Here is a 9,840-nt window from a genome sequence, read left to right on the forward strand (position 1 = left end):
AGGAAACATGCAACAGTTGTCTATTGGTGAGAATCACTATAACAGATTCTCCGCCCCACCTTTACTGTTTCCTGTTATGTTCCAACTAGAGGCCCGGTGCATGGATTCGCACACTGGTAGGGTCCCTCGGCGTGGCCTGTGGGGATCAGGCCAAAACCGGCAGTCCAACGCTGCCTGCCACTCCTGCTTGCTGCTCCTGCTCATCCCAGCCCTGCTGCACCTGCTACCACAGTTCCACCGCTTGGTACCGCTCCTCTGGCGCCTGTTGGTCAGCTGAGCGGCGCTCCTGCTGTAGTAGTGTAGTGACCACCAGGGGGCAGCTCCTGCATTGAGCATCTGTCCCCTGGTGTTCAGTGCACATCATAGTGACCAGTCGACCAGTTGCTTAGGCTTTTATACAGATAGATAGTTCTATTATGATATGGTGCCGGGAAAACAGAACTGGCATCAAATGTATCATTAAAATAAAATAAAAGGCACCTAACCATACTTGGACAGATAGATATTATCAATGTCATTATTACAAGTAGAAGAATCAAATCAAGTAAAACCTACCAATATGTGTTGTCAATTCAATTTAGAATTATGAAAAGTATCTAGTAACTGTCTTACCTTGGGCTGCTGAATCATATATACTTTTGGATATCTAATGCAGGTAGGAAATGTTCTTGAAAATGTCATTAACTTTCAAACAAATTTATTCATGCTATAATTACATAAGAATGAGAAACCACTGTTAAAACATTAGCTTGCCCTGGCCAGTGTGGCTCAGTTGGCTGAGTGTCATTTCATGCACCGAGTTGTCACCAGTTCTATTCTGGGTCAGGGCACATGCCCTGGTTGCAGGTTGATCCCCAGTAGGGCAAGGGCAGGAGGCAGCCAATTAATGCTTCTCTCTCACACACCGATGTTTCTCTCTCTCTCTCCCTCTCCCTCTCCCTCTCACTTCCTCTCTCTCTCTCAAATCAATAAAAATATATTTTTTAAATTATCTTATTTCCCAGATTATAGAGATTATACAAAAGGATACAGAATAAAGTTGGGAGAAGGGAGGAGGAAACAATGGAAAGGTATTTTCCCTCTCAATGTTAAAAAAAAACTGGAAAGACCAGTGAACTATTACATGAATCCTTAGTATTTTACCCACTTGCTCCAACAGAAGTGAAACCCAAGCTAGGTGATTTGGAAATGGCAGTGATTTTTATCACTTTCCCTGCCTTTCCTAAGCTCCACTTTTATGGCAGCTCCTAGAACCCAAGTACTGAAAGGTTTGTGTCTTTAGCAACGCTCTTTTCCCTCTAACAATTTCTTCTTGCTTAAAAATGGCAAGTATTCACAACATGCCATGCTATTAGTGACAGGGGATCAGAGGCCTCTTCAGGATAGGACATCTTCACTTCAGGGTGTCATCTTCAATAAAGATGTCTCTTTCAATAAAATAGGCCTTAAATGGTAAAAATTTCAATGGCTGTTTCCCCTACTCATGCCTAACTGTAGGGAATACCTGGGAAGGCACATGGGCATTTCTTTCATTATTGTCAGCTGAATCCAGCGGCATTGGCAAAGCCACGTCCTGGAAACACATTTTGCCAAAAGGCAGGAGTGTTGTCAGCTTGACCTTCAGCCCAGGTGCCAGGGGGTGGGTTTTGTTATTTGAATCCAGCCAAGCACCAAGAATGAATACTTCCTGTTTTTTGCTGTATAAAATAAACACGCTGTATTGGCTCGGGGTCTCTGCCTCTGTCACATCATCAGAGGACAGTGGTCCCACCCGGCCCCAGCTTTTTTCTTCCATCTCTGTGTCTGTCTCTTTCTTTCATTTTCTCAATCCCCAGCTGCCCCTACTCAGGAACAGGACCGCTCTCTAGCCACGCTGGACGCAGAGAAAAGAGACATATTTACACCTAACCTTACAGTCTTCACCCTGTCATGCCCACCCTGCCTCTCACTTAAGCCACTTTCTCCAACAAATTCAGTTCTCTTCCATTCATTCCTCACTCTGCATCTTATGTCTCCCCACTCTCTTGCCCACCCACTGTTCATCATTTTTTTTCACACCACCCCAACTGCTACCATCCCGGCTGGGGAAAAGAGCCTCCCTTCAGACTCCAGGGCAGCCCGTTGGAAAACCCAAGGAAAACCAAAAAGTACCTCCAATACAATGACAGCTGCACCAGCATGCAGGGAACAGAGTGTAAACATGCTTGACCATCTCTGCAAAATATCATGTTTCAGAGTGCACACATGCTTTTGAAACTTACTTAATAGTGAAGATTTGTATATTTTATAGATGCTAAAATCATGCTAGTTGTTTAAATTTATATAACATGCTTTCAGGTGTAAATTTGTATTTTGTGCCCTGGCCGGTTTGGCTCAGTTAGTTGGAGCATCGTTCCATGCACCAAAAGGGCACTGGTTCGATTCCCAGTTGCAGGCTTTGCTCCCAGCTAGAATAACGCCAGTGCTTCTGAAAACAAACCAATACTATCACCCTGTTTTTGTGTGGCCCCATCTCCAGATAGCACAAAATACACATCTTTAAAAAATATATGTTTTATTGATTTTAGAAGGGAGGGGGGAGGGAGAGAGAGAGAGAGAGAGAGAGAGAGAGAGAGAAACATTAATCAGCTGCTTCTGCAGGCCCCCAATGGGAGCAAAGCCTGCAACTGGGAATCGAATCAAAAATATGAAGATAGTGTAAGGAGCCTCTGGGACAACTTCAAGCATACCAACATCCTAATTATGCGGGTGCCAGAAGAAGAGAGAGCAAGATATTGAAAACCTATTTGAAGAAATAATGACAGAAAACTTCCCCTACCTCATCAAAGAAATAGACTTACAAGTCCAGGAAGCACAGAGAACCCCAAACAAAAGGAATCCAAAGAGGACCACACCAAGACACATCATAATTAAAATACCAAGAGCAAAAGACAAAGAGAGAATCTTAAAAGCAGCAAGAGAAAGAAACTCAGTTACCTACAAGGGAATACCCATACGACTGTCAGCTGATTTCTCAACAGAAACTTGGCAGGCCAGAAGGGAATGGCAAGAAATATTCAAAGTGATGAATACCAAGAACCTACAACCAAGAATACTTTATCCAGCAAAGCTATCATTCAGAATTGAAGGTCAGATAAAGAGCTTCACAGATAAGGAAAAGCTAAAGGAGTTCATCACCACCAAACCAGCATTATATGAAATGCTGAAAGGTATTCTTTAAGAAGAGGAAGAAGAAAAAGGAACTCTTACCATTTGCCACACCATGGATGGAACTAGAGAGCATTATGCTAAGTGAAATAAGCCAGTCAGAGAAGGATAAATACCACATGATCTCACTCATTTGTGGAATATAATGAACAACATAAACTGATGAACAAGGACTGATAGAGGGGGGGGAGGGAACCGGGTGGAGGGGAGCTATGGGGCGGAAAAAGAGGAACAACTGTAATAATCTGAACAATAAAGATTTAATTTAAAAAAAAGACAAATGAGGAAAAAGAAGCATTAGTTATTGAGCACTTATTGCTCAATTATCTTATTTAATCCTCACAATGAGCCTAGGAGAGGGAGGATCCCATCATTTCCACTTTCTAGATAAGGACATCAGGTTATAGAGACATTAAATAACTTTCCAAAAAATTGTGATGGCTAGCAAGCATTGTCTAAATAGCTATTACAGATGTGGAGTGATTGGTGTCCCTCTCCACCAGAGGGCATAGTCTTGTACCTCAGCCTTGCCCTGAAAAACTGATAATGGGAGTAGATCTGGGGAATTAGGCTCCTTATCCCAGACATGTATAACAGCAATCACTGTTTGAATCATGGGATTCTGCAGAGTGAGAGGGAACAAACTGGGAAACAAAAAATAACCTAGAAACCTATAGTTAGGGTTATGGGAAACCCAAAATGGCTGCTCGGTTCTTCCCAGCTCCCTGGCGTTCTTTTCGTTTTTTGCATTCCTTCATCTACCGGAGACCATTTGGGCTGGACTTCATTCAATTGCCACTTAGTCTGAGTTACCAGTATGTTCTTCTGGTTGTGTATATGTTTTCTGCATGAGTTAAAGCTTTCCCCTGCCACAAGGATGATGCCCTCACAATGGCAAAGAAACTGTCAGAAAATGTTTCCCACTTGGGATATATCTTCCAAAATCTCTAGTGATTGAGGCACCCATTTCACTAAGCAAGTCATACAAGACGTGATGACAGCCCTGCAAACTTCTTGGAATTATCACTGACCCTATCACCAGTTCTATCACCCTCAGCTGTCAGTCAAGGCCGAGAGAACTAAGGGGGAAACTGGATTCCAGCAGAGCAAGTTGAATTACACTCGATTGAATGAACTGGTGAGAAGAGCTAAAATTGTATGACTCTCTATTTGAAATGTTGGTAATTTTTCAAATCTTTTGTTTTGCAGATATAAATAATTTTTATTCTTTACACCAGAGGTGGGGAACGTCCGGCCCGAGGTCTGTATAAGACCTGAGAAATCATTTGGTCTGGCCTTGTCAAGGCATTAGGGGTGAGTTAATTCAATGTTTGGCCAAGTACAGCAGGCTAATTTTTAAGTTGATAATCTTTATGGCTTTTGAATAATGTTATAAATATCCAAATGGCCTTTGACTGAAAAAAAGGTGCCCCACCCATGCTTTACACCTTTGAAAACAATATTGAAACATTTACTTTCTTTCTCTGTAATTGATCCCTCCAGATTGTAATCACGCAGAAACTTTATGTTCTTTAATCTGGCCTTTATTTTTTCCTTTGACTCAAACTGGCCTCTCACCTAGTGCCCTGACTCACCCACCTCCCTTCTCCCTTGCTTAATCATTAAGCCCTCAGGACAATGAGGTTCTGGTCAGCATCCAATAATCTTAGGAACAAGGTCCTGGGTCTGTTGACTACTGAGCATTAAAAATATCTTAGCCTCAGTTGTGTTTTAGCTCTGAACCCAGGGAAGTGGAACACTTCCACCCACAGAACAAATTCTTGCAAAACTGGACAGATCAACTCCATGGCTCACATCAGGACCAGATGCACTTATCAACTACCCAACCAATCAGTAGAGACCATGACCAGGCAGACAGAACACTATGGGCAGAGTGCAGTAGGCACTGCAATATTGATTCCTGATTTTATGACCATTCACATTTATTATTCATGAGGAAAGTCAAAGTTTCATGACATAGGTCAATGAATATGAGAATGAGCCTGTGTAAAGGGGGGATAAAAACAGATTTAGGGACAAATCCTTCTCTCTCCCCACTGAAACATTCACAATTATTCTTCCTAATCCAAAAATTGCTATTCTTATATTGCCAAGTAGACAGAAAGAAATAGACATTTAGAGGGTACCTACTATCTTCTAAGCACTCTACAAAGGACTTTACCACAGCATTTAATATTCACAACCCTAGAAGGAGGAAACTATTAACTCTATTTTACAGATAAGCACCTTGAGTTTCAAAAACCTGTCCCAAATCACACAGCTGATAACTGGCAGCGCTGGGGTTTGCACCTAGGTCTGCCTGGCCTCAAAAATCCCTACTTTTTCTGCCAAACAAGTGAACTCAACTCCACCAATCAAAAAGTACTTACTGCCGTCGCCGGTTTGGCTCAGTGGATAGAGTGTCGGCCTGTGGACTGAAGGGTCCCAGGTTCATTTCCAGTTGGGGGCACATGCCTGGATTGCGGGCTTGGTCCCCAGTTGGGGGCGTGCAGGAGGCAGCCGATCGGTGATTCTCTTTCATCATTGATGTTTCAATCTCTCCCTCTCCCTTGCTCTCTAAAATCAATAAAAAATATATTTAAATTTTTAAAAGGACTTACTGAGTCAACTACCCTTCAGCTCCGTGCCAACAGGTTGGCATTGTCTAAGTCACTTGTTTAGATAAGAAAACCCAAATTTCCTGTCCGATGGTGAGGGTGTACGCTCTCTATGAGGGAAGAACATAAATAAAGAACAGTGGACCATTTTCAAAGTACTAGGATAGCATTTATCTCAGAAAGAATGCCCCAGATTCACTGACTAGACATCCAGAGAGGAATCCTTTATGAGCAGGAAGTCCTATGGCCTCTAGAATTCCCCTTCTGTGAAGGAGTCTGGATGGGGGCAGCCTCTGAGGGTGCAGAGATCTCTTAGCAAGTTGATTGTTTACTTATCTCAGGCTATAGGCACTTCCGATCCATACTGCAGTCCTACTTATCAGTCCCATTCTTGGTATGGGGGGCATAGATGCAAGGCAAAGAAGGGAAGGGGGATATATTGGGAAGACTGGAACTGGTCAAGAGCAAGCATTCTTGCCCTAGCCAGTTTGGCTCACTGGATAGAGCGTCGCCCTTCGGACTAAAGGGTCCCAGGTTCGATTCCGGTTAAGAGAATATGCCTAGGTTGCGGGCTCGATTCCCAGTGGGGGGGCGTGCAGGAGGGAGCCAATCAATGGTTCTCATCATTGATGTTTCTCTCTCTCTCCCTCTTCCTTCTTCTCTGAAATCAATAAAAATATATTTTTTTTAAAATAGCAAGCATTCTTGTTGTGATTAAACAAGGTGTGTGCTAGAGAAACTTAATTTGTGAAAAGGGGACCAAATGTGTTGAATATTTACAGTTTTTAGCCTAAGGGCCAGCCTTAGGACAGTATTTTATAAAATCTGTTTTTAAACTTTCCACGTTTGCCAGAAGATCTATGAGGGCTGTAATTACAGGGTGTAGAGTCAAAGATCTCTTGCCTAAGAGTCCGGAGATCTCCGTTGTATTTCTGACTCTGCTACTTTCTAGCTCTGTGACCTTGGACACGTGCTTTATCCTCTATGGCAGCGGTTCTCAACCTGTGGGTCGCGACCCCTTTGGGGGTCGAACAACCCTTTCACAGGGGTCGCCTAAGACCATTGGAAAACACATATATAATTACATATTGTTTTTGTGATTAATCACTATGCTTTAATTATGTTCAATTTGTAACAATGAAAATACATCCTGCATATCAGATATTTACATTACGATTCCTAACAGTAGCAAAATTACAGTTATGAAGTAGCAACGAAAATAATTTTATGGTTGGGGGTCACCACAACATGAGGAACTGTATTCAAGGGTCGCGGCACTAGGAAGGTTGAGAACCACTGCTCTATGGGCTTCGGTTTTCTCAGATGAGGAATTTGGGACTAGAAAATCAATAACATTCTATGCGTCCCAACAACACAGACTAAAGAGCTTTGAAGGGAAAAAATCCTTATTCTTCCAGATTATATTTATCCAGGCCAGCTTTATTTAAATGACTGATTGTATTCCCTGTTTTCCCTGAAGCTCTGAATGGAACTGTATAGTTAACCCCTTTTTTAGTATAACAACAAATATCCTTTCAATTAAAAAAAATCTAGATGCCATATGTAAAAAATAAGTAATAATACATGATAATTAATACTATGTGAATCCTGTCTGGGTAGTTAAGTTGGTTGGAGCGTCATCCTGATATGCCAAGGTTGCAGGTTCATTCCCTGGTCAGGGCACATACAAGAAGCAATAAATGAATGCATAAATAAGTGGAACAACAAATCTCTCTCTCTCTCTCTCTCTCTCTCTCTCTCTCTCTCTCTCCTGTCTGTGTCTCTCTCTCTTAAATCAATTTTTAAAAAGACTAAATGAAATCACATCTGTAAAATGCCAACCAAAGCATGCCATGCCACTTAGAGCAGACACTAAGAAATGCTAGTTGCATATCTCACTTCTTCCTCTCCTGTAGCAGCCTCCTATGATTAATCTTTTAAGGAGACCTTAAAATGTATTACAATTCTCTCAATCCTGTGGTCTTGGGTCCCCTTTTGATCTTGCACCCTTCTCCCACTTTCATCATCCCCCAATAAGGAATGACTCGCCCCATATCATCCACCACCTCCAGCGTGAGTTCTCAGGTAATAACCCCTGTTGTCTCCAGCAGAATATCCCCACTATCCACTCACACGAGGCAAGCGCGTGGGTCTCTTCTTTGTTCTCAGGTCAACAGAGGCTGCTCAAGTGGAGTTCACTCCCCTGCGTTTCCTTCTTTGAAGTATCCTCTACTTTCCTGGATTCACTGTTAACATGTAATTGCCAGTTTATGAATGGTACAAAGAATGAGAAGCTGGATTCTGAACTTTAAAATCTATTGTGTATGCCCAGGGTCCATAGGGAAAAGAGGGGGTGTCTTCTACTTTGTGTACCAATAGGCAATTATTTAGACTGATCTTATTGAGTAACCTCCATACTCAGATTCATAGAGGTGACATTTCAGGAGGCCTAAGGATGGCTGATTGCACTTTGCAGATTCCCTGCACATTTATGAGGAGTAAAGTCTTGGTCCATGAGCTGAATCTTCCCTTTGGACATGAAAGGTGAGAAAGGGAGGGCGGCCTGGAGAAGGTAGGTCACGCTGAATTGGGTGGATGACTGTGTCTCTGCCCCTCAGTTCTGATTGTTCCTGTCCTTTTTCTCCAGGTGGCTGAATCCCTTCCAACTAGAACTAGAACTGTCAGGGCCTGTAATGTTGAACTATAAATCCCTGGAGGGCAGGGACTAAGCCATATTAATTTCAGCATTCCCCAAGCACAGTGCTTGGCAGGAAACAGACCTTAATAAATATTTGTTGAATAAGAAGTAGGCTTTTACTGGCCTTCAAATGCAGACAGACTTCAAGGTGACCCCATGATCCTGTCTTCTGGTGTTTACACCTCTGTATTACCCTTTCTGCTTGAGCGTGGGCAAGATTTGTGACTTGCCTTTAATCAGAGGAATATGCTGAAGGTGATAGGGTGTCACTCCCCAGATTATGTTACATTATGTAAAACTCTCTCTTGATAGGCAACAAAAGCAAAAAAGACAAATGAGACTACATCAAACTTTTTAAAACTTTCACACACCAAAGCAAACAACCAACAGAGTAAAAAAGCAACTTACTGAATGGGAGAAAATATTTGAAATTCATGTATCTGATAAGAAGTCAATATCCAGAATACAAAAAGAATTACTATAGCTCAACAACAACAAAACACCTGATTTAAAAATGAGCAAAGGACTTGAGTCATAGCCGGTTTGGCTCAGTGGATAGAGCATCGGCCTGCAGACTGAAGAGTCCCCAGGTTGGATTCCGGTCAAGGGCATATGCCCAGGTGGTTGCAGGCATCCCCAGTAAGGGGCATGCAGAGGGCAGCCAATCAATGATTCCCTCTCATCATTGATGTTTCTCTCTCTTCCTCTCCCTTCCTCTCTGAAATCAATAAAAATATATTTTAAAAAATAAAATAAAATGGGCAAAGGATTTAAATAGACAGCTCTCCAAAGAAGCCATTTAAATGGCCAATAAGCATATAAAAAGATGTTCAAAGAGGAGTGGGGTCATAAAGGGTAAAGGGAGTCAAATATATGGTAACAGAAAATGATTTGACTTTAGGTGGTAGACACACAATGCAATATAGAGATCCTATTTCACAGAAATGTGCACTTGAAACCTATATAATCTTATTAACCAATGTCACCCCCAATAAATTTAATAAAAAAAAAAAAAAAACCAACAACAAAAAATGTACAGAGGACCTGAATACACATTTCTCAAAAGAAGACAATAGGCATATGAAGAAATGTCCAACATCACTAATCATCAGAGAAATGCAAATCAAAATCACAATGAGATATCACCTCACACCTATTGGGATGACCATTACCCAAAAAATAAAAATACAGAGAGAACCAAGATGGCGGCATAGGTAAACACCGGAGTTTGCTGCCTCGAACAACCACTTCAAAAATACAACTAAAAGATGGAACAGACATCATCCAGAACCACAGGAAGGCTGGCTGAGTGGAAAT

The sequence above is a fragment of the Myotis brandtii genome, unplaced genomic scaffold, assembly GCF_000412655.1.
Source record: "Myotis brandtii unplaced genomic scaffold, ASM41265v1 scaffold156, whole genome shotgun sequence".
NCBI lineage: Eukaryota > Metazoa > Chordata > Mammalia > Chiroptera > Vespertilionidae > Myotis > Myotis brandtii.